At 35.7% G+C, this 26,445-nt stretch overlaps 1 pseudogene; it reads left to right on the top strand.

Annotated features, from left to right (window-relative positions):
• Positions 1-993: 993 nt before the first annotated feature.
• Positions 994-24,697, top strand: LOC110198190 (uncharacterized; annotated as a pseudogene).
• The last annotated feature ends 1,748 nt before the right edge of the window (positions 24,698-26,445 follow it).

Below are 26,445 nucleotides of genomic sequence, written 5' to 3'. Positions count from 1 at the left end.
GTAGAATTAGACCATCAACAGTAACATAATCTCAGCCAGGCTGTATTGATGTATATTTACAGATTATTTTATTTATTGTTTTCAATCTAAGAAAGTATTATTTAAACCAGAAGTAGTTTATCTTTTGTATTTGACAAGATATAGTTTAATTTGATTTGCTTGTCTGGACCTTGGCCTGTGAAACCAAGACTGTGGGCCTTGGAAAAGTATGGTGTACATACTATAAATATGGGGAAAAATGCTTCTGTCAGGCAACTGCACAATCTGTTCAAGCTGTTGAAACTGAAATCCAGCAGGGATTGGTGTGTGTGTGTGTGTGTGTGTGTGTGTGTGTGTGTGTGTATGGGACAAAATATATAATATAGAAAGAGGTTACATAATGGAAGTCATAACCGTTAACTCTTAAATGAGAATAATCAGGTAGAATGTTGGGAAAAACACCTATGTCCTAAAATATCTATTTGCCAAAGAGAGAAAGTTTAGGTAACAAGTAAAATGAACTTGAAATTCTAATGCAAAGTTCTAACACAAATAAGATCTCATGTGCAACTTAGAATTGGTAGTATGAAATTCATGAATAAAATATATAAATAGAATAATGGAAAATGTTTGAATCATCTTTACCTCTTCCCTCTTCCTTATCTCACAACGAAATTATTTGCCAAATCTTGTTGCTTCTATCCTCCAAGTGTCTCTCACATACTTCCCTTCCTTTCTATTTCCATAGCAACCTCCCAAATTTAGGCCTTCATTTCTTCTCATTTAGACTATTATAAAAGACTTCTGATTTTTCTCTTTCTAATCTTTTCCTTCTCTAATCCATTCACCATATTTCTGCCTGAAGGGTTCCTCTTTGATTCCTATTACATTGCTATAATCATGTTATTTCTCCAACAGAAACTTTCAATAGCTCCCTATTACCTAGAGGAGGTATATGGAATGTTCAGGGAGTGCTAGCACGGTGGTGTGATGCTTGCCAAGACCTTTTCAGAGATGCTCGTTCACCTCCGGTGTTCACCTTCACCCAATTCTCACCTGCGGCTCCAAGAAGCTACAGCACACAGTAACTACACCCTGGTAAACCATTTCAGCAGATGGTCTAAACTAGGTTGAGACCTCAGATCCATTGATGAGTTAGGGGGATGTCTACCCCAAGCATTTGAAGATTTCCTCTGGTAGAATGGGCTGATGAGAACAATTTGTTCCAATGCTCATGAAGGCAGCAGAAGCAGGTTCTGTGGAGCATTTAGAGCTTGGTCAGACATTGAAGACACCAAGGTCATCTACTGTATCCTAGGCCATCACCAGTCATCGTGAATTTTGTCTTGTCCCTGGACTTCAATGATTCTGGAAGAGAGAGTGAGGCTGACAACTTTACAAAACTTGCCTCCCTTAAATCCAAATCATTCACAAGTCAAGACATCACCCCATGATGTCATTGGTTGTCTTTGAAAATGAAGGACCACCAAAGGATATGAACAGGCAGTTTTCAGAGTAAGAAATTAAAGCTATCTATAGTCATATGAAAAAATGCTCTAAATCACTATTGATTAGAGAAATGCAAACCAAAATAACTTTGTGGTGCTATGTCATACTGATCAAATTTGCTAACATGACAAAACAGGAAAATAATAAATATTGGAGAAGATGTGTGGAAATTGGAACACTAATGCATTGTTAGTGGAGTTGTGAACTGATCCAGCTACCCTGGAGATCAATTTGGAACTGTGCCCAAAGGGCTATAAAACTGTGCATAGCCTTTGACCCAGCAATACCACTTCTAGGGCTATATCTCAAAGAAATCATAAAAATGGGAAAAGGACCCACATGTACACAAATATTTTTAGCAGCTATTTTTGTGGTGGCAAAGAATTGGAAATTGAGGGGATGTCCATCAATTGGGGAATGGCTGAACAAGTTATGGTATATAGTATACAGAATATTATTGTGCTATAAGAAATGATAAGCAGGAGGACTTCGGAAAAACCTGGAAAGACTTATATGAACTGATGCTGAGTGAAATGAGCAGAAGCAGGAGAACACTGTACACAGTAACAGCCACATTGTATGATGAATCACCTTGACAGACTTGGCTCTTCTCAACATACAAGGATCTAAGGCAACTCCAAAAAGACTCATAATGGAAATTGCTATCCACATGGAGAGAAAGAACTTTGGAATCTGAATGCAGATGGAAGTGTACTAGTAGCTCTCCTTTACTTTTGTTGTTTTGTTTTTGTTTTTTTTGGCTAGGCAATGAGGTTAAGTGACTTGTCCAGGGTCACACAGTGTTATATGTCCAAAGCCGGATTTGAACTCAGATCTTCCTGAATCCAGAGCTGGTGCTCTAACCACTGTGCAACCTAGCTGCCCCTGTTGTTTTGTTTTGTTTCTTCTTTCTAATGGTTCCTCTCATTAGTACTAATTCTTCTTTACATCATGACTAATGTGAAAATATAATTGATATGGATGTATAAGTAGAGCCTATGTCAGATTGCATGCCATCTTGGGGAGGGAGGTGGAGATGGAGGGGAGAAAATTTAAAACTCAAAAACTTATGGTAGTGAATGTCGAAAACTAAAAATAAATTAATTGTTTAAAAAAAAGAAAATAAAGGACCACCACCACCACCACCATCACTAATTACCTAATGAATAAAGTCTAAACTAGTGACTTTTGAGTATTAATATCATGAATAACTTACTTCTAACATACATGTTAAGTATTCCCTCATATTGCTATCTTCTATGAGATGGCATGGGGGCATAGTGACTAGAGTGCTGAAATCAGTCAGGAAAATTTGAGTTAAAATCCTTCTTAAAGACTTACTAGCTATGTAGACCTGGGCCAGTAATTTAATCTCTATGAACCTTAGTTTCCTCATCTGTAAAGTGGGAATAATCATATTACCCATTTTATTGGATTGTTATGAGGATCAGATATATGTACTTCTTCAGTTGTTTCAGTTATGTCTGACCCTTTGAGATCACATATGGGGTTTTCCTGGCAAATATAATGGAGTGACTTGCCATTTTCTTCTTCAGCTCATTTTACAGGTGAGGAAACTGAGGAAAACAGGTTAAGTGATTTGCCCAAGGTCACACAACTAATAAGTGTCTGAGGCCAGATTTGAGCTCAGGAAGAAGAGTTTTCCTGACTCCAGTCTGGTACTCTTTCTAACTGCCCTAGATATATGTAAAGTTCTTCCAAGTCTTAAGACACCATAAAATTCCTGTGGATTAGAGGGGTAAAGAAACGTGAGGCAGGCCGACCAAACAGCAAGCCATTGTGATACAGTATGCATGATGTGATGAGGACCTGCACCAGCGTGGTGGCAATGTCAGAGGAGAGAAAGAGGCGTATTTGAGACATGACACAAAGGTGAAATTGACAGGCCTTGTCAACAGATGGGATATAAGGTGGTGGTGAGAGATAGTGAGGTTTAGAGCATAACACTTATATTGTGAGGCTGGGGGACTGGGTGGTGGTGTTCTCTATAGCAATAGGGAAGAAGGAGAGGGAGAGTTTAGGAGGAAAGATAATCATTTTGGTTTTGGACATGTTGAATTTGTCTCCTAGACATCCAGTTCGAGATGTCTGAAAGGCAGATGTAGATGCAGGATTGGAAGTCAGCAGAGAGATTACTGAAAGATAGGCAGATCCTGTCAAGAGCAAGACCCAGATGCTAAGCAAGTTAAACCAATTTTACTTTAATACTCCAAAAGAGTTTAAATTCCATGGATATGGGTGCTATTTCCATTAATTCACATTGAAATCTCTGCATGCCATAATGGGTGTTCTTCATGATATGCTGTGGTCAAAAAGACATTTCTGAACTTTTTTTTTTACATTAGCTAGACTGTTCCTTAGCTATCACATCCACAACCTGATCTGTAGATGACAATCCTTTGTTCAGCTTTTACTCACTTTTTAGGACCTTCCATAGTTTCTGCTCTTCTAAAATAAAAATTATATGCAAGAGACAAAACAATTTTAATTGTTTTCATGGTCTAAGACACCAAGGAATCTAATGAGGAGAAAATGGGATGATCTAACATCAGAGAATGCTTATCCCTCACTCTCGACCGCTCACTTGCCACTCCTTCCTCCACTAGCCATCTTGCTCTGGCAGCGCTATAAAAGAAGATCCAAAATCTTGTAGCAGAACTTGTCTGTGCCCTTTCATCCTCCCTGTGTTACAGAAAACCTAAAGGCAGAAGCTTGTTTCTGGCTGGGATTGCAGTGTGGCATAGTTCTATTCTGCAACTGAGTTCAGGCAGAGAACTGAAAAACAGAGAGAACTGAGGCAGAATATCAGCAGGTGTGGTTTTGTGGACCTCCCCTAAGATAGATAGAAAAGGTCTAATAGCTAGTTAAGGCCAATGCTATTCCCCAGAGGTCACTTGAGGCAGAGCTTAAAGGTAGCGAACTATCATTTGCCTAGCATGGGAAGAGGCTGGGAGAGCTATAAAATCAACTTGTAATCCCAGCCCCCAGGGAAACAACACTCAAAAGGAAAAGAGGCAGAAAGTGAACAATGGGGAAATATAATAAGGGAATAGGGGAATGAAACGACTAATGATTACAGGAAGAAGAGAACTCAAAGATCTTGAGCATAAGCAGATAAGCCAACAGGGAAGGTACTAATAACAGAAGAGAATATGGCCTTTTGATCAGCTACATGAGTTCATAAATCTATGAATAAATATTGCAAAATGAATAAAAATGTCTCAGTACCTGATGAGATGGAGGACTCTGGATTCCTAGAACCATAGAAGGATATACTTGAATGATTTAAAATAGTTTAAAAAAAGAAATAAGAATTATAATAGCAGAATTGTTGACCTGTATAGCAAAGTGGGAAAATAGAGAAATTTGAATCCATAGTCTACACCAAAGAAATGAAAGGGAAAACAACAGATTGGGAGCACAAATGCACAGAAGTGAAATGTGGTCTGGAAGAAGAAAAGGCAATAATGTTAAACAAACAAACAAACATGTTGGTCAAGAAAACAGGAGGCATAGAGAAAACTTAAGGATTATATATCTTCCAGAAGAATATGACAAGTAAAAAAAAATACCAAGATGCAAGAAATAATACAAGAAAACTACCCAGAATTTCTGAACACAGAAAACAAAGTGCCAATTGAAAAAAATTCACAGATTGATTCAAGGAGAAAAAAAAAAGATTACTTCGTGCAAATTCCAAGACATATAGCAATTAAATTTAATAGTTAAGTCAAGGGTGGGGAACCTGTGGCCTTAAGGCCACATGTGGCCTTCTAGGTCCTTAAGTGTGGCCTTTTGACTGAATCTAAAATTTACAGAACAGATTTTTAAAAATTTTTATTAATACATTTTTGTCCATCTTTAGTATTTTTTATTTTTAAAATGAACGTATTTTAAATGCCAAAGAATAAAATAAGTTTCAACAAAATAATCCTCCCCAACTGACCAGCACAATTAGAACATTAGTAAGCCATAAGGGCTAAATTGATAGCTGCTATGCTCATTATTTAGGTCTAACTCCCCCCCCCATCTAACTGGTGCCATTACCACAAAAAGCTGGTGGGTGATAGTTTATGGGGGTGAAATGTGCCAGTCTACTATCAGCTTTTGACAATGGTGTATTGTGTTTCTGTTTGAAGTGAATTTGTGAATAGTTGCACAGCTCAACAGTATTTTTAAATTCGGTCTCCTTAATAGCCCACTATGTCAAAGAAGACCAAGAGAATGTTGAAGGGAGAAAACAGATTTTTTTTTAATGAGGAATTGCAATATTATCTTGTTTCTGCTAAAGATAAGGTGAATTGTTTGCTTTGTGATACTGCAATATCAACATGAAAGAAATCCATTGCTCATCAGCATTATAACACTCATAAAGATCACTAACATTTGAAATTAGAGGGAGAGGCATGAAAGGTTGTATTGCATAAATTAAAAGATGAAAAGCAAAAGCAAAGACGATTCTTGCAAGCAGCAATAAGACCTGGAAATAATGCCATTGAAGCAACGGGAAAAAAGGAAGCTACTCAGCAATATAGAAATTGTGCAAGAATGAATTGTTGAAGTTGTCGGATGGTTAGACTCCAATGACATTTCAAAGTAAAAATAACTGTCTCTTTCAAAGAGAACCATAGCAGTATGAATTAGCCTTCAACTTAACAGAACAACTTCACGTAATGCTTCAAAAGGAAAATACGTATTATTTAATTGCTTTGAATGAATCAACTGATACTACTGACTTAGCGCAGGTTTTATACTTCCTTCAGATCATAACAGAAGATTTTCTTTGCTATGAAGAATTATTTGCTTTGGGCACTCTTGTGAACAGAACATGGGGAATAGATATCTTCAACAACTTTCAAGATAAAATGACGAAGTTGGACTGAATTTGGCAAATTTATTGAGTAGATGCACAGATGGTGCACCTTCCATGACAGGAAAACATGAAGGGTTTATTGCACAGATAAAAAAAAAGTATTAACAGATCTAAACGCTTTCATTTCTTTTCATTGTATCTTGCATCAGCAAAATCTACGTGCTAAAGCTTCTATTTTAAGTGACACTTTGCAACAAATTATAAGTGCTGTTAACTATATTCGTGCGAATGCAACACAGCATCATCAGCTTGTAACGTGCTAAACTTGAAAAATGAGGCATTCAGTGTGGATTTACCATATCATTCTAAAGTCCCTACAATTGGCTATTGTAGGGACAGGTGTTAGCCAAAATTTTATCTCTGCGAAAACAGATAGTTAAATTTTATGAAGAACAGAATCAGCGACGTGAATTATTGAAAGAAGATTTTTATAGGAATGCTGAATTTCTGTGGAATATCATGTCAAATAAAAATGACTTGAATATTTCTTTGCAAGGTAAAACTAAGTCTACATATGGTATATGGCAAAAAATCCAAGCATTTTGAGAAATTCTATTTTTTTCCCAAAACACTACTTCAAAAGGACATTTCAGATGCACATTTTCCCCAGTTAACAAAGGTCATTGATGAGCAGGATGATGTATGTGTATCATTTGAAGAGTATGCAGCTGTTATAGACCTATTAATTGGAGAATTCAGTGAAAGATTTTCTGACTTTAAGAATCACAACATCACACTCAAATTAGCATTTCAGCCTCACCTAGTTGATATCATCAAGGTACCTAAAGAACTACAGATAGAATTGATTGGGCTCTCGGTAGATGGCATTTTAAAGTCATTGTTTGATGGTAAGAAACGTCCAAGTGAAATATGGAAAAATGAAGTAGAATACTCACACCTTCGGCAATTTGCCTAAAAAATGCTTTCTTGCTTTCCATCACTTATTGCTCTGAATCTATATTCTCCTACATAACCCAAATCAAGATGCCCTTAAGGTCACAAATGACTGATATCCCTCTAGAGGATCAACTGAAACTGCAGACCTCCATGCTGCAAGCAAATATTCAAATGCTTTCCAACAAAAAGCAAACACAACAAAGTCATTAAAATGATATTTAACTTTAAAATGAACAGTTTTCATTTTTTAAAATTATTAAGTACATAGTGGCTAATTTTTTACAAAATAATGTACATTTTTAAAGTATATCTAATTGAAGTTTCTTGAATGTGGCTTTGATTACAGCTAAATATTAATGTGGCCTTCTGACATGAAAAGTTTCCCTATACCTGGTTTAAGTGATAAACAGCAAATTTTGCAAGCAACCAGGGGAAAGACATTTAAATATAAAGGAAAAGAAATTGGGAATAAAAAGACTTTTCTGTGTACCAGAAGCCATAGAAGGAATATAATAATAATTTCCTAAAAGGGAAGTTGCTCAAGATGCAACTGAAGGTGACATACCCTGCCTGAGTCTAACTATTGTTGGAAAAAAGGACATTCAATAAAAAAGAAGCTTTCAATGCATCCCTATTAAGAAAACCAGACCTGAACAAATTGCTTGCTTTGGAGATACTCCAGATAACAGAAATACAGAAAGATAAACAAATATAGCAACTGAGGAAGGCACAGATAACAAAATAAATTACTCCAGAAAAAAAGGCAAAAAAAGAAAACCTACCAAAAGAACGAAACCTATGGGGTTAACAATGACAGCAAAGCCTCTGCAAAGCATCAGAGTAACAATGGAGAAGTTATTAAGAAACGTCTTTTTCAAAGTAGACAAGAAAATAGGAGTTGCCTTAAATGAAAGTGATGGTGATGAAACAGGTGTGAAATATCAGTCTCAACCTCAGAACACCTGGCCTATGATTGAATAATTTTTTTTTTTGGTGGGACTAAATTGCAGCATTGGCGAGTACATAAGAGAGGAGAATGGAGGAAGAACAAAGAGGAGAACATGATCTACCCCAATCAAATCAAACGTCACCCATGGAGGGAAAATAACTCCTAGAGGCAAAGGGAGGAACTGAAACAGGGGTGAAGAAAAAGGCAAGTTTCATTTCATTAATGGAACTCCTGTAGAGCACTCCTTTGGGGGAAGAGATGTTCTGCAGATGAAGATGAGGACCTTGAAACGGGTATAAACCCCAGGGATTTGGTGCTTAGAGAGACCATTCATTCCTCCACAGGAGGAAAATCAGACCTTCTGAGAGCAAATGACGCTCAGAAGTGTGCTAAGACATGGAACCAGAGAGGACATTTTATGGTAAATGGGGAAAAAGGACTAAAAGGAGGGCAAAGCATAGTAATGAATTGCAAAATCAGAGGCATAGGGAAATCCCTACTTGGGATAATATTTCTATTCTCTCTATCATTTCTAGGAATTGTTGGTATTTCTGAGTGAGACAGAACAGGAAAAAAAGGGGGCAAGAGGCAAGAACTACAAGTTAATAACATCAAGCTGCTTAGAGAGGCGAACTCAGAATGGTTACCTTAGAAACTTTAACTTCATGAAGAATGCAGTGACTAAAGAGGAAATAAATAAGGACCCTGAACTGAAGGATTAAAGCCCATAAAGACAGAAAGGGAAGAGAAAGAATGTAGAGAATGAGGGAAAAGTTTTTAGAGAAAGGCACAGAAAATGAAAATTTAAAAGTAGAAAATAGAACAAGTTGAAGGGTAGCAGATGAATGGGAAATTTACTTGACTACTTAACTGAGAGAAAAAAAAGAAATTTAGATTCAATTTAGTTAAAATATTAAGTATTAAAATACTTAAAACTAGATAGAAGGAAAAATGTAATTAATAAGCAAAATGCCAAAACTATGGAAAGGAGTAACAAGCACAATAGAATAAGGGCTTAAGGATGAGATGAAGACAGCTGGTGGAAATTTGGCTGTCTTAAAGTAGATTAAGCTAAAATAACTGGAGACAAATTACTGTGTTTATAAAGGAAGAGGGGAAAATCCTAATTTTGAAATAAAAAAAATTGACAAAAATGGAAAAATATAAACCTTACTTTTGTAACTTTGAATATGAATAGATTATGCCATCTAATAAAAAGTGGCAAATTTGATAAGAAAATAAAGCCCCAGAATATATTGTTTATAAGAAACACATCTATAAAACAAATGTGTATGTGTATATATACATATATACATATAAATGTATATATGTATGTATATAGAATACACACACATAGGGGCTTAAAAACAATTTACTATGCAACAGGTAAATTTAAAAGAGTAGGAGCTGCAATTATGACATAAGACAAAAGAAAAACAAACATTCACAATATGAAATAGTGATGAATAAGCAAACTACATTACCCTGAAAGGAACCACAGACAACAAACTAATATTATATTTTAACTTATATGCTTCAAATGCCTTAGTATTTAAATTCAAAAAGAAATAATCAACTAAATTATAAGAAGGCATAGACAATAAAACCATAGTCACATAATATTTTAGTATCTCCTCAGTTTTGGATAAATTTAGCAGAAAGATAAAATTGCTGGAGAAATTGGAGATAAAAATCTTATAACATCTTCTAAGTGGGACTTCAAGAGAATATACATATCCTTCAGTATCACACAAAACTTTATATAAAAACTGACTAAATATTAAGGCACAGATACTGCAAACAAAAGTAAAAAGGTAGAATAGAAATATACCCTTTAAGACCATAATTCAGTAAAACTAATTGTCAGTTTAGGGCACACAAACAGAAGACACAAACCCAAGTGAAGATGTAACAATGTAATCCTAAATAATTATTGAGTCAAAGGATAAATCACAGAAATAATTAAAAATTAAGTGAAAAAAATTACAACGATAAAATAATGTACCAAAATTTCTGGGATGCCACGAAAATAGTTCTCAGGGAGAAAATTTTATCTTTAAACACATACTTTAACAAAGTAGAAAAAGAAAGTATTAATGGACTGAATATGCATTGAAAAATTTGAAAGCCAACAAATAAATAAACCTAAAATAAGCACAAAAGGGAAGATATCAAAAATTAGAGGCAAAATAGATGAATTGAAAGCTACTTAAACCACATAGAAATGATAAATGTAACTAAAACCTAATTATTTGAAAAGACTAATGAATTAGATAAGCCTCTAGTTACTTTGATTTAAAAAAGAGGGCTAAAAAAATCAAAAAACAAAATGCAATCACAAAAATTTAGGAGAAATTAAAAGAATTATCAGACTTACTATGCAGATTCAATGCTAATAAAGCTGAGGACACAAATGAACTAGAGAATACTGTAAAAAATATAATGTGCACAAACCAATAGGGGACCAAATAGAAAGGTTAAATAATCTAATACCTAAAAAGTAAATAGAATAATCTATAAAGAAAATGTCAAAGAAATAAAATCAAATCCCTAATGGATTAACATAATTATATTAAACTTTTAAAAACATTTAGTATTCATAAAATAAAAAAATTAAAAATTTAGAAAGCACCTTAAAAGATTCATTTTATGATATAAATTTAATCCTGATAAATTATGGAAGGATAAAGCATAGGAGACTATAACATCATTAGTGAATCTTGTTTTAAATTGTTAGTGAATATTGATTTTAAAAAATTAAATTAAACTTTGTTGAGGAAATCATAACAATTCATCTAACACATCATTCATGATGACAAAGTTGGATTTTATCAGAGATGCAAGAATGGTTCAATATTAGGAAAACAATCAACATGATTAATAATATAGAAAATAAAAATTGCTAACCCACATGATTATCACAATAGATGTTTAAAAATGCCTTAGCTAAAATTTAGCTCTAATTTATACTTTAAAAACCCAATCCTATGAAATACAGGCATAGGAACACTTTTTAAATATAAAAAAGAATTCTCTATCTAAAACCAAAACCAACTATCAAAGTCAATGAAAATACCCAAGAAGCTTTCTCAGTGAATACAAGAATGAAGCAAGGATGTCCACTTTTCCCACTAATATTTCATATATCTTTTGGAAAATTTTAGCAATAGCAATATGACAAAATAAAAGAATTAAAGGCTTAAAGATAGGTAAATAGGAATTAAAAAATCTCTATTTGCTGATAACATGATGGTTTACTTAGAAAATCTTAGAGAATTAATAAATGTTCTAGTTGAGATATTGAATAGCTTTAGCAAAATTATAGGCCACAAAACAACCTCTCAAAAATCAATTGCACTTCTATATAATGATAAGAAAATCCAAGAAATTGTCATTGAAAAGGAAATCCCACTGCAAATAATTGTAAAATGCATGAAATATCTGGGGGTCAATCTAACAAATCACAGAAAAGACTTGTAGAGATTCAGTTAAAAAATGGTCCTTAAGTAAAGAACAATTTAAATAGCTCAAGAAGTACTCAGTGATCGTGAGATATGACTAGGTCATACCAATACAATAAAAGCGACAATACTGACAATGTTAAATTATAGGTTGAATACCATACTAATCAAATTATCAAAGGGGTACTATATAGATTTCAATAAAACAATAGTAATAATACATTTGGAAAAATTAAAAAAATAGAATATCAAGGAAAATAATAGGAAAAATAGGGACAAGGAGGGAATAACACTTCTGGAAATCAAATTGTATTATACATTAGCAGTCATCCAAATTATTTGGTATTGGATTAAAAAAAAGAGACAGAAAATCAATGGGACAGATTAGGCAAGTGAGAATCAGCAACAGTACAGTAACCTGGTTTTTGATGAAGAGAAAAACATATATTACTTGAGAAAGAACTCATATGTGATAAAAATTTTGGGGAAATCTATAAATCCTTGTAGTAGAAATTAGGCTTAGGCCAACACATTGTACCTTATTTCATAATACGTTTTGAATGGACATAAGATCTTAATATTAAAAATCCTATTATTAAAAAAATAGAGATACATATATACTTTTCATAGCTATGTGCAGGAATGTATTCTTAACTAAACAAAAGATAGAGACAAATGATAACAAAGGGAATTTTGACTACATGAAACAAACAAACAAGAAAGCCTTTCTCAGAAACAGAATCAATGTACTTTGAATGAGAATGGGGAAAAAACTGAATGGGGAAAAAACCTTTTACCAAATTTCTCTCATAAGGGTTTGGAATCTAAGACATATGTATATATGTAAATATATGTATGTAGATGTACATATAGGCATATATGTGTATGTGTTTAACACTCATATATATACATATGCATGCATGTGTATGAACATGTGTATATAAATATATAAACATGTATATAAATATGCATGTATGTATATGAACATATACAAATACATACACAGTATATATTGCATTGTGCGCATATATATGTGTGTGTATATATATATATATATATATATGCAGACATATACAAACGTACATGCATGAATGAATACGTATGCGAAAGCCATTCCACAAAAGATAACTGGTCAAAGGCTATGAACAGTTCTCAAAAGAATTAAAAGCTATGACAAAAAATGAGAGAATGATGCAAATCACTAATAATAAGAGAAATTCAAATAAAAACACCCCAAGGTTACACCTCACATTCTGCCAATCAACAAAGATCACAAAAGATGGGAATAGTCAATTTTGGAGGTGTTGTGGGTAGATAGGCACATTGTTGGCATAGCCTTGAATGAGCAGGACCTTTTTGGAAAGCAATTTGGAGTCATGCAAACGAAACTAAATTATTTAAAATGTCTTTGTCCCAGAGATTCCATTGCTAGGTCCAAGGAGGCCATCCATAAGAAGAAAATTCCTATATATACACCAAAATATTTATAGCATCACTTTCTGTGAAAATAAAGGATTGGAAACAAAGTAGATGCCCATCAAATGCTATATGACCAAACAACTTATTGTACGTGAATGTAATGGAATATTACTGGGCTGTAGGAATTGACAAATTTGCTGAATACAGAGAAGCATGGAAAATCTACATGATGCAGAGTGAAGTAAGTCGAGACAAGTAAGTAGTGAAGTTAGTAGAGATACACACAAACACACAACTAACACAATGTAAACAGATAAGATAATCATCAAATGGGATTTTTTCAGTATTATGGGGATTCAAAGCCAACTTGATTGGTTAAATCAAACTAACCACATCTTTTTTATAAGAGAGTATAAAGTCTGTGCAAGCAGAAGTGATGAAATGGGATGTAAGTGGGAATAGGGTTATGTCAAATAGTTTAAATAAAGTTAATTATGGGGACAAAGGAAATAATGTGATAATAATAGAAAAGGAACAATAGTTCCTTGATCAAAACTGGGCAAATAGAAAGATAAGCAAAGGAGATCATCTAAAACTAAATAAAGTGTTAGAGAATTTAGAGCTAAAAGGTTTATGACATCTGAATGTGACCACTAAAGAATACGCATTTTCTCAGTACTTTATACACTTTTTATAAAAATAAGTCAATTTATTATGGCAAAGAAAAGTGTTAAATAAATATAAAATATAGAAATGCTAAAACGTATTTTATGGGATGTAATATAATAAAACTATAAATGAATTTAAAGAACATATGCAAAAGACAAATATAAATGGTGAGAATATTGAAATCCTAAATAATAGGTGAGTCAAAGAACAAATGATAGAAAAAATTAGTAGCTATATAAAAATGATAGTAATAATAATATAACAAATTTTCTGGGATACAGTTAAAGCAAGATATAGAGGAATGAATATTGCCTTAAAAGTTATATTAGCAAAATAGAAAAAGAGGACTAATGAACCAAATAGACATTTAAGAAAAGTAGAAAGTCAATACATAATGTCAAAATAAATACAAATGAGCAAATCTCAAAAAGGAAGAAAGATAAATTGGGAACCAAAATATAATAAATGAAACAAAAATCTGATAATTTGAAATAAACTTATAAAACTGATAAATTTTTAACTAATCTAAATAAAAAGGAAGATAGAAAATCCAATGAACAAAATTAAAAAATGAACTGGGCAAAATCACAACAATCCCAAAATAAATGGAATTTATCAGAACAATTATTGATAATTCACAGTTATATACCAACAAAACTGGATATTAAAAAGAAATATAGGATTATCTACAAATGTAGGTACGCAACCAGCTATTTGGCTCAGTTTATAGATTGCTGGGCCTCAGACAATTACTAGTTGTATGACCCTGGGCAAGTCACTTAACCTCTATTTGACTCAATTTCTTCAACTGTAAAATTGAAATAATTATAGTACCTGCCTTTCTGGGTTGTTGTAGGGATCAAAAGAGAAAATTTTTGGAAAGCTCTTAGCATAGTGCCTGGCACATAGAAAATAGTATATAAATACATATTCCCATCTATTCCCCTCAAATGTAAGAAAAAAATGTGAAATATCCCAATGAACAGAATGCTAAATAGACCTGCTGTAAGAGAATTAGCAAAGGAAAGGCTCCTGATCCAGATGGATTTGCAAGAGAATTCTATCAAACTTTCCAAGACAATCTATATTTATGTTATATTTCTCCTCAGGCTGCACTCCTCACTTTCCAGTCACTTAACCCTGTTTGCCTCAGTTTCCTCATCTGTAAAATGAGTTGGGGAAAGAAATGGCAAAGCACTCCAGTATCTTTGCCCAGAAAACCCCCCAAAAGATCACAAACTGTTGGACATTACTGAAAAATAACTAAACAACGGAAACCCAACACTATTTAGAGTTTGTCCAGGGCCACCAAAAGTCTAGATATTACACTGATGATTAGCATAAACTCTAGATATGATTGTGAAGTTTACATTTAGTATCTTTCCTTTTTTTGGAGTGTGTGTTTGTGACTCCACTCCCTATTAGCACCAGTTCTATGCTATGATGCTTAAATGACACTGTGATGCCCTGGGCTGTTGGTCAGGAAAGAGCCCATACATTTGAAATCATAGGTCCTTGAAGCATTAGTATTATCATTGTTGCTGTCTCAATAGTAATGAGTTGTTAGTATAAAGAATGGGAAATGGATAAATGACTGGACACAGAGACAAATTATAACAATTTCTAAAATAATTCTAACAGATAAATCAGTCCCCATAATAAGGAGATAACAATATTCTAAAACTTACCTCAGGCAATCACTGCAAAACAAATATTTACTAAGTGCTAGTAGTAGCTAGCATTTATATATTTTTTGAGATTTGCAAAGTGCTTTGTTTATGTTAACTCATTTAATCCTCACAATCACCTCATTAATTTGGCGCTATTGTTTCCTCCATTTTACAAATGACAAAACTAAATCACAAGTTAAATGACTTGCCCAGGCTCATACAATTAGTATCTGAGGCAAGATTCAAACTCAAGGCTTCTTGACTCCAAACCTTGTGATACCTAGTTGCTATAATGCTGGCAAGACACTGTGCTAAGTGCTGGAGATAAAAAGAGTGAATAAGTACCTACTTGCAAGGACCTCACCTTCTAATGAGGGAAGCAAATATGCAGAACAAATATTAGTGAATAATGAGAAATATGCACAAAGCAGTTAAATACAAGGTAGTTTGAGAGGCAGGGCATTAGCAGAGAGCAGTAATTCATTTCTCAAGTATAGATATAAGGCTGTAATAAACATCCATTTTAGAGCAACCAAAGTGAATATCAGATTATAACATAAGTTCATTTGTAGAATCTTTTAGAGAAGGATGATGGAAAATTAAGAGCACAGAATCACCGGAATGTAGCAGCCATGTATTCCAATCCATAGTCAATAAATAATTCTCATTACATCCTGCCCAATACAGCCATCTATTCTTTACTTGAAGACCACCAATGGTGGGGTGAGCAAATAACCTGATTACCTTTCAAGACTGCTAGTGCTTTCATATTGCTCTAATTATTAGGAAGATTTTCAGGTCCCCCCAAATCTGCCTATTTGTAACTTCCACCCATTTCTCCTGGTTCCTTCTTCTGGGGCCAGATAGAACAAATATAGTCTCTCTTTCAGGGCCTTCTCACTCTAGAATATTTCTCTACCCCTCTTCCTCCTTTATCCCATTGGTGAGGTACTCCCTCTATTTTGGAGAACAACCCAGGCCAACCATCCTTTTTATCCTTCTAGCTCTGCTTTTAACTTGACAATTCTTCACCATTTCTACCTACTCCCCTTCCCTTTCCCTCTTTTTGATTTTAAGGAACTCTAACTGTGAAAATTCTGTCCACTGAGGTAAATAAGCATCTAGATAATGACTTAGAGTCTTAGAGAGTTGCTCAGAGCACTGAACTTGTGAATTCACTCAAAGTCACATGAGCAGTACTTGTCAGAGGAAGGAACAGAAGTCAGGTCTTCCTGACTTCAAAGCCTGGCCTCTATATCACACTGCCTCTCATGGTCTAACACAAAGTAGGTGCTTAAATGTTTGTTCAATGCAACTGAATACTCAATCCAAGGAATTTTTCATTAAAGTCATATTCCTGGTGATGAACAAGGATCCTGAATTGCATTTTTATTGGGCTCAATAGAATAATCATATCCAGCATTTATTTTTTGAGCTGGACCTGTGCTTAGAGAATTCCTGGTGAAGAAACTCTGTCTGCCAACACATATCTGCCTCTAGGTCTTATTTACTCTATGTCCAGTTTTCTGTTCACCACACCAGCCTGAATCTCTGGTTTTGGCAGAAGCATCATGAAAAGTCCTGTCAGGGAATGTGAATTGGTGCCATCTTACACCCCTCTGGTTTTTCTTTGGGGTAATTCAATAATATGAATTTTGGGGGGCAAAGTAGAAATCGGAGCCATATGTCAACAGGAATAGATGGCCTGACTAGAGAAAGCTGCTCTAGTATTATTTCCCTGACCCCTTAGTCAGAGTGAGCAACACAAGCCTAAGTTAGAATGTGAGCTATTTGACACACATTTCTGCCACTTTCAACTATGTTTAACTGAAAGTGTCATTTTTGATGAATAGTGACCATTGTATACTTGGAAAAGTAGTCATACTTGGGGAAATAGAAATTGGTGAGCATAAGAAAGAGGGAGGAAAAGGATATTGAAAAGAAACTTTAATGACATCCAAACTGTGTTGGGATGAGGAATACCTGCATTATCAGATGCTCTGCCATCCATCATTGCCATTCAGACTTCTTTGTTCCTGGAAAACTTGAAATGCACGACCAACGTGTCAGAAACACAAAGTTACACAACCCTATGATGGATTTGGGGAAATGAAAAAAAAACTAGGCTGTGTGTCTTTCATTTCTGTGTGTCTTGTCATTTCCATTAGAACCCACCCGAGGGTGGTGATTGAGGATCTTTCTGCTTGGCTTTTATAAATGTTTTTCTTAAATGTGTGGTTAGGATTTGGGAAGAGGGAAAAGGGTCTTTTAAAAAATTTAAAATTTTTGACTTGATGATTGAGTGTTGCCTTGTGGGAATCTAAAAGCCTTCATTGAATCCAGGAAAGTGCTCAGATCAAGAGGCAAAGTATATAGTGAATAACCATTTTCTCTGGATTAAGAGGACCTGCATTCCAAACCCACCACTGGCATATATTACTCAAATTGCCTTGGGCAAGTCACTTAAACCCCCAGTCTCTGTTTCCTCAAGTATAAAATGAGAGTTGGATTATTATAGTTATATTATTATAGATTATTATAGTTGGATTATTATATAGAGATTATTATTATTATTACTCTATATGATCAACTTGTTCAGTTGTTTCAGTCATATCTGGCTCTTTGGGACCCCATTTGGGGTTTTCTTCACAAAAATACTGAAGTGGTTTACCATTTCCTTCTCTCCCTCATTTTACAAATGAGGAATTTAGGCAGACAGGATTAAGTGATTTGCCCAGGGTCACACAGCTTGCAAGTATCTAAGGCAGGATTTGAACTCAGGAAGATGTCTTTTTGATTCCAAGCCCAGTGCTCTATTCACTGAACCACTTAGCTGCCCTATGATCCGCTTACTAGTTGCTAATTATGTCCCAGGCACTATGGGAGAGATAACAATACAACAGTGAGAGCATCCTTGCTCTAAATGCTCTAACATGCAAATGAGGGATATAGCATGTTCAAAGAAGTACATACAATAGTTACATGTATATATATATATATATACACACACATACATGTAATACACACACACACACACACACACACACATATGTATATCCCAAATAAATAATGATTTTGAGGGAGGCACTGCCAACAGTGAAAATCAGAAAAATCCTCTGGAGGAAAGTGGAGCTGTTCCCATAGGAGAATCTGAATGCTTGCTACGAAATAAGACCACAAAGTCAACCCTAGGACCATGGGCTGGCTCCTACAGATCTTGGCACAACTAGTTTCTGTGTAAATGGGAGCATTTTTTTGGTAAATCTATAGCTGCTGCTGTTGTGAGGAAGTCATTGTCTTCAGGTCTGGGTGAAGACAGATCTTGGATAACTGAGTTATTCTTAGATGTCTCCAGGGGTTCTGTGTTACTACTTGACAGAGTAAAACATGAAGGTGGGGGCAGTTTGGTTGGGACTAAATCAAGTTCCATAGGCGAGAAGAACTTTTAGTTCCCTCACTTTGGAATTGACTCATGGGGAATCCTGCTCATCTCTGGGGATGACTTGGCTCAGAAATTAAAAACCCTTTCTGGTGGATTCAGATGCTTTAAGACTCCTCTGATCTAAACTTTGAATTTAGAGGTACTGCAGACCTCTGAAGACCTCCTTTGAGTCATGGAGATAAAGGACACAGACATGATGAATATCCAACCTCAGTCAGGCACCTTTATCTTTTAACATCCTAGATTAAATTATTTTCAGCAAGAAAATAATGCAGAGTAGGATGTCTTCTGAGGGTGGACACCAGATTGTTATAGTTTCAGTGAAAGTTCTGCTGTATTCAAATGTATATTGGAATATCAGCCCTCTGCAATGACCTGTATGTACCTAGTTCTAAGGTGACCTATGCTTGGTGTCCAGCCTCAGACATACAATGAGTTTTTCTAAATTATTCTTTTTTTTTTTTGGGGGGGGAAGCCAAAGCAGTGCAGAGGACTGAGCATTTTTGAATGTGATAGTGCTTTTCAGGAAATCAGGCCAAGTCAATTCCTGAGTCCCCCAGGCCAGATTGTAATAGACATTAAGACTCAAATTTCAGCCACCTTGCACTGATGAACACAAGGAACATCTGTAGTTAGTTTTTAACATTTTAACCATAGAATACTGATTACTGGAGGGATAATTTGGCCTACCATACTAATGGGATTAAGGGAAAAACAATTTCTCTCTCAGAGTACAGAGTGTCCCAAAAGTCTTAGTGCAGTTTAAAGCTATTAAAGTTTATTTAGGCAAGGAAATCTTATAGAAGCATCAAATCCCTTTGACCTCTTCTTGGTACAAAGATCTTGGAAGAGGCAGCATGGTGTGGTAGGTAGAGTGTTCAACTTAAAGTCAAGAAAATCTGTATTCAAATCTCATCTCTGATATTTACTTGCTCTGTGGCCCTGGATAAGTCATTTAACCCCTTTGAGCCTCAATTTCTTTTTTTGTTAATTGTGGTGGCATTTAGACTCTTTAAGGTCACTTTCAACTCTAATCCTGTGACTCTAACTGATAATGGATTAATAATTTGTAGTAAATTATCATAATTTCTAGGAAAAATAATCACATACGCCAAACTATTTCTTTAAAGTTTGTTATTTAACAAATACTGTGACTATTTCTGACTGAGATGGGTTGTATCTGTCCCTATTACAATTTGTTATATTCTGGTTTTGATAGTTGAGAATAAATAAGTACTTGGCAGGTTTATTGCTAAATCATAATACCAATAACAATGCTGACAATAGGTCACTTTCAGACCTTGCTTAATAGTTTACAAATCTATTTCTTCTCCATAGCTCTGTGAGGTAAGTTGTGTAGTGATAGCATGCTTTTTTTCATTTTTTATATCAACCTTCTTATTTTGTTTGCACATATCCATAGGTCAAATAAAATTAGTAATATACCTTCTCTCAACCAATGTCATTTCGAGTCAAGGGAAAATTTTATCCCCACACAGACTTTGTGCAGGCATTCATTATTCCTGAAGTAGAAACTTCAGGTTCTGATAGAGCTTTTTTCAAAGGATACAACAAAAACAAAATTTAAAAGAATAACAACCCAATTGTGTATAGGCTACTCTTAAAGCAAAAACAAAACAAAACAAAACAAAACAAAACAAAATACAGAACACATTTTTATCTGAAAGAACCCTAGCATTTGTAACAGAGATCAGGAATCCTCAGAAAGGGCTTTCCTAGTCTATTCATGTAGATAACTCTTGCTAACTCGCACTAATGGAGGGGAGGAATGATATTTACTCATTTATTCAATAAATATTTAGTAAACATCAATTTTCATTGAAGTGGTCCTCTGATATCTCATCATAGCCTAAATGTGACCTTGGGTTTTTGAAAACTGTGCCACAGGAGCATAATATTGAACAAGTTCTATAAGCTCAAAGGGCGGTGGGGTGGGGCTGGGGGATTATGCTAAACTGAGAGAGAATCATCTCCAGATTGGCTATAAAGTGATGAATGTTTTGGTCACAACACCTATTAATGACTTTTTACCGAATTGTAAAGGATCTGTGACCTGTGTGGATGGAAGATATTACCACACTGATAAAGTCACATGCTCTGAGTAGTTTATGCAAGGTAGTACACAAGGTTCTGGATCTAACAATCAATCAACAATCATTTATTAAGTGTCTGTTATGTGTTTCTTCCTCTTTCAGTTTTACTTCTGAATCTGGACTCTCTCCCCCATGCTATAGCAGCCTTCTCATCCTGGAAGGTCACTATAACTCTGTAATCCTTTTTTCTGATTGCCTATTTCCTCCCAGAACCTCCATTTCAAGGAAAGTGTTCAGGCTACTTATGTCTTCATTTTTCTCCAGGCTTCACTCCAGACTCTCCATCCCTCTCTTGCCTTTAGTTTCTTTATGGGTTTTTCTTCCTTCTTTAGCTCCTTGAAGACAGGGACACTCTTTCTGCTTCTATTTGTATTCCCAGTACTTATTGAAGTTTCTGGTGCATAGTTAATAAATGCTTGCTGACTGTTGACTAGATAGTAATTAATATATGACTCAAAATATTAGCTTTCAAAGCCTTAATACCTTATAATAGCTAATATTTCTGTAATACCTATTACGTGCTAGCTATTGTTGCTAAACACTTTATAAATATTATCTCATGAGATTTCCAGGGCTGGAGCCAAGATGGCAGAATAGAGAAAGCACTCAGCTGAGCTCTTCCAACATTCCCCTCCAAACAACTTTAAAATAACACCTCAGATCAAATTCTGGAGTTGCAGAGCCCACAGACAAATAAAGGTCAAGGTGAGACATTCTTCTAGCCCAAGATAACATAAAAGGAGAGATCTGTGACATGGGGAAGGAGGCTGGTCTGGAAGCCATGTGGATGAAACACCAGTAGTGGGACTAGGTGGCGGCTAAAGAATCAGCAGCAGCTTCAGGTACTCTCAAGCCAGAGTTGTAAAAGGGCCTGGAAACTGGTCAGAAAGAGATTACAGGGGACCCCTGAACTAGTCCTGAATGTAGGACAAGATGCTGTTGGGCAATTTTATCACCTATATCCACTTTTGGGTCATAGTTCAAGGGTGGAGAGGGGCACTTTCAGTCAAGAGGGAGTGGAAGCCCTGAGGAGCAGTGTCACTTTCAACTCCAAGGAATCAGGGACACTGAGGGACAGTATCATTTCTGGTCCTGAGGGATCAGGGTCCATTCCTGAGTAAGGATCAGACTGCAGATCAAGAAAGCAGTGACCACATTTCTTGCCAGATCACACCATGTTGGAAGTACCCAATCTCCAGAACTAGCTCTGAAAACAGCAGTGTGTAAAAGCCTGGAGTTTGAGACAGTGTCCCTCCCTGCCCCATTCTGGAAATAGGGCCCAACATTAACATAAAGTTCCAAATCAAATAATAGGGTGGAAAAATGAGAGAAGGAGGAGGAGGAGGAGAAGAAGGAGAAGAAGAAGAAGAAGGAAGAGGAGGAGGAGGAGGAGGAGGAGAGGAGAAGAAGGAGAAGAAGAAGAAGAAGGAGGAGGAGGAGGAGGAAGAGGAGGAGGAGGAGAAGAAGGAGAAGAAGAAGAAGAAGGAGGAGGAAGAGGAAGAGGAGGAGGAGGAGGAGGAGAGAAGAAGAAGGAGGAGGAGGAGGAAGAGGAGGAGGAGAAGGAGAAGAAGGAGGAGGAGGAGAGAGGAGGAGGAGGAGGAGGAGAAGGAGAAGAAGAAGAAGGAGGAGGAGGAAGAGAAGGAGGAGGAGGAGGAGGAGAAGGAGAAGAAGAAGAAGGAGGAGGAGGAAGAGGAAGATGACAAAGAGGAGGAGGAGGAAGAGGAGGAGGAGGAGGAGGAGGAGGAGAGAAGGAGAAGAAGAAGAAGAGGAGGAGGAGGAGGAGGAGGAGAAGGAGAAGAAGAAGAAGAAAGAGGAGGAGGAGAAGACCACCATAAAAAGCTACTGTGGTAACAGGGAAGATCAAGAAACAAGCTCAGAAGAAGACATTGAAGTCAAAACAGTGACAAACAAAGCCTCAAAGGAAAAAAAAATGTCAACTACGTATAAGCCCAACAAGAATTCCAGGAAGAATTGGAAAAGGATCCACATGTACAAAAATACTTACAGCAGCTTCTTTTGTGGTGATAAAGGATTGGAAATTGATGGGATGCCCATCACTTGGGGAATAGCTGAAGAAACTGTGGTATATGAATGTAATGGAATACTATTGTGCTATAAGAAATGATGAGCAGGTGGATTTCAGAAAAACCTGGAAAGGCTTGTGTGGACTGATGCTGAGTGAAGTGAACAGAACCAGGAGAACACTATACACAGTAAAACCACATTGTGTGATGACTAACTTTCATAGACTTGGCTCTTCTCAGTAATGCAAGGATCTGAGACAACTCCAAAAGATTCATGATGGAAAATGATTTCCACATCCAGAGAAAGAACTATGGAATCTGAATGCAAATCAAAGCATACTATTTACTCTTTGTTGTTGTTGTTGTTGTTTTATTTTGTTTCTTCTTTCTCATGGCTCCCCCCATTGGTTCTAATTCTTCTTTATAATATGACTTAATGTGAAAATATATCTAATATGAATGTGTATGTAGAGTTTATATCAGATTGTATGCCATCTTGGGGAGGGAAGAGGGAAGGAAGGAGAGAAAATTTAAAACTCAAAAGCTTATGGAAGTGCATGTTGAAAACTAAAAATAAATAAATAAATTTTTAAAAAAGAAAAAAAATTCCAGGAAGATATTAACAAATTGTTTCCAAAATCAAATAAGAGTGAAAGAAGAAAAATTAGGTAAAGAAATGAAAATAAGGGAAGAAAATTATGACATCATGACAATTAACACTTTGGTAAAAGAGGAACAAAAATGCTGATGAAAATAATACCTTAAAAATAGAATTGTCCAAGTGGCAAAAGAGGTACAAAAATTCACTGATGAAAATAACTCTTTAAAAAAGAAGAAAACAGGGCTCTCCTTCCCCCTTCTCTCTCTCTCTCTCTCTCTCTTCTCTCTCTCTCTCTCTCTCTCTCTCTCTCTCTCTCTCTCTCTCTCTCTCTCTCTCTCTCTCGCACTCACATGCACCTTGCCTGAGATGGCAGTGGCAGCAAGGGGGACTAGGACTCTTGGAATGAATACACATTCTTGGTGGGGGGTGCAGCTGGTGGGGACCACTGGGAGGGTGATGATGATGATGATGATGATGATGATGATGATGATGATGATGATGAAAAAAGAGTAGTCAGAGAAAGAAAAGTTTCAGAAAAGAAAAAAATACCAGAGAAAATCAAAGAGAAAGAACAGAAACAGGGGAAAAGACAAGAAGAAATTAAGGAAAGGCAGGAACAGTTGAAGAATCTAAAGAGCTTATATAATTAGCAGGTAAACTGGCTAAAGAAATATTAACACAATCTGTGGTATAGATGCCATGAACCCCTCTTCAAGAGATGACTTCACAGAGTTTGGAGAGTTACTAAAAGATGAAATTATGCATTATGAAAAATCTCTTATGCCAGTTTCTTAGAAGTATTAGTTCAAGATGTGTGTATTTCATTGGAAATTGATGACTTGAAAAAGATTACCAATTCATTGACAGTACAATGCAGTGAAAAACAGAAACAAACAAACAAACAAAAAGCAAATCAAAGCCAAATAGAAGACAGGTGTGGTTCCTGGAGGGGGATTAAAGGCTACAATGAAAGATGATCTTGTAGACTCTGGTGGCTGTGATGGAGGATATGTGCAAGACTTTGAAGACTTCATGTGACATTTCATCTTCTCCCCATTGTCTTCTTCTGTTGCCCCAGTCTCTTCAACATGTGGCGCAACTTCCTTTCCTTTCAGTTCTGCCAAATGCTATAATCAAAAGTGCAGCATCTTTGTGCTGATTACTTAACCCTTTGACACTTAGGTGCTAACGCAGTGGGGAACTTGGTTCTTGTTGCCAAGGGGTTAAAATCAGGAAACTTGGTTGCTACTAAATCACAGTAAAATAAATCCTAATAATATTGTCACTGTTGATATTTGGTTCCAGGACAGCAGTTACTAAATTGGAAACAATAGTTGCAATGTAACAAAAAAAATGCAGTATTAATCAGCACCTTTCAATAATACAGCCTTAACCATACTTCCTTGAAGTACTTCATAGCTTGTCAACAAAAGCAGTTTGCAACAAGGGTGTGTAGGTGTGCACCTAGTATTAAAATGGCTTTATCTTAAGGTAGAGTGTGAGGATTTTAAAAAATACATTGCAAAGAAGACTGCTTATTTCAGAGTAAGGATACTGTGTTTTATATGGCTAGTAGTTTGACATTTAAAAAAAAATGACCAAAACCTACCAACCTTGAAGCCACAGAGGTAATGTCTCCATTATTGCATTTGACAAAATCCAGCTTGTGGTATTTCAAGTGTATAAACAGTCTAATTCATATTTACCAGGATATTTCTACTATTGCAGCTCTTAAGAGGGGGGAAACTTTGGGGGGAAACTCAGGGGGAAACTCAGGGGGAAACTCAGGGGGAAACTCTGGGGGCAGTTAGGTGGCGCAGTGGATAGAGCACCGGCCTTGCATTCAGGAAGACCTGAGTTCAAATCCAGCCTCAGACATATAACACTTACTAGCTGTGTGACCCTGGGCAAGTCACTTAACCCCCCCCAAAAAAAAAGAGCGGGAAAATTCTTAACCTGTTTTATTTGCCTAATTCAAAATGTCTGGCAAACAAAACTTACTTTGTTCTCCTAGGCTGAAACAACAACTTTCACAGGGTTTTGGCACTTTAAACTTTGCAAACATGCTTAGCAAACTGCAACAGTTACTACAGTTTGGGTAAATTGTTATTTTAACAATTATGACCTCTGCAATGTTTTATAAAGCAACTAATTTAATAAAATCGCTATTGTGAAAAAAGCAGAAAATAACTCCTTAAAAAGGTATAAAAATTCACTGAAGAAAATAATTCCTTAAAAATTAGAATTGGGCAAGTATAAGCTAATGATACCACGAGGCATCAAGAAACAGTAAAATAAAGCCAAAAGAATGAAAAAAAAATTAGAAGAAAATGTAAAATCTCTCATCTGAAGAACAATTGACCTGGAAAACAAATTGAAGGGAGATAATTAAAGGATTATTGAATTACCCAAAAGCCATGACCAAATAAAAAGCCTAGACATCATATTTCAAGAAATTATCAAGGAAAACTGGCCGCTATCCCTAGAACCAGAGGATAAATTAGAAAATTAAAGAATCTACTGGTCACTTTCTATAAGAGATTCCAAAATGAAAACTCCCAGGAATATTATAGCCTAATTCCAGAGTTCCCAGGTCAAAGAGAAAATACTTCAAGAAGCCAGAAAGAAACCATTCAAATACAATGGAGCCACAGTGAGGATCACACAAGATTTAGCAGCTTTCATGTAAAAGGAGTATAGGGCTTGGAATATAATATTCAGAAAGCAAAGAACTGGGATTACAATTAGGAATAATCTATCCAGTTACACTAAATATCCTTCAAGGGAAAAAATGGGTATTCACTGAAATAGAGGACT

This window comes from Phascolarctos cinereus, unplaced genomic scaffold (assembly GCF_003287225.1).
Source record: "Phascolarctos cinereus isolate Bilbo 61053 unplaced genomic scaffold, phaCin_HiC Scaffold_2;HRSCAF=192, whole genome shotgun sequence".
Taxonomy (NCBI): domain Eukaryota; kingdom Metazoa; phylum Chordata; class Mammalia; order Diprotodontia; family Phascolarctidae; genus Phascolarctos; species Phascolarctos cinereus.
This window is presented reverse-complemented; position numbering and strand designations above follow the sequence as displayed.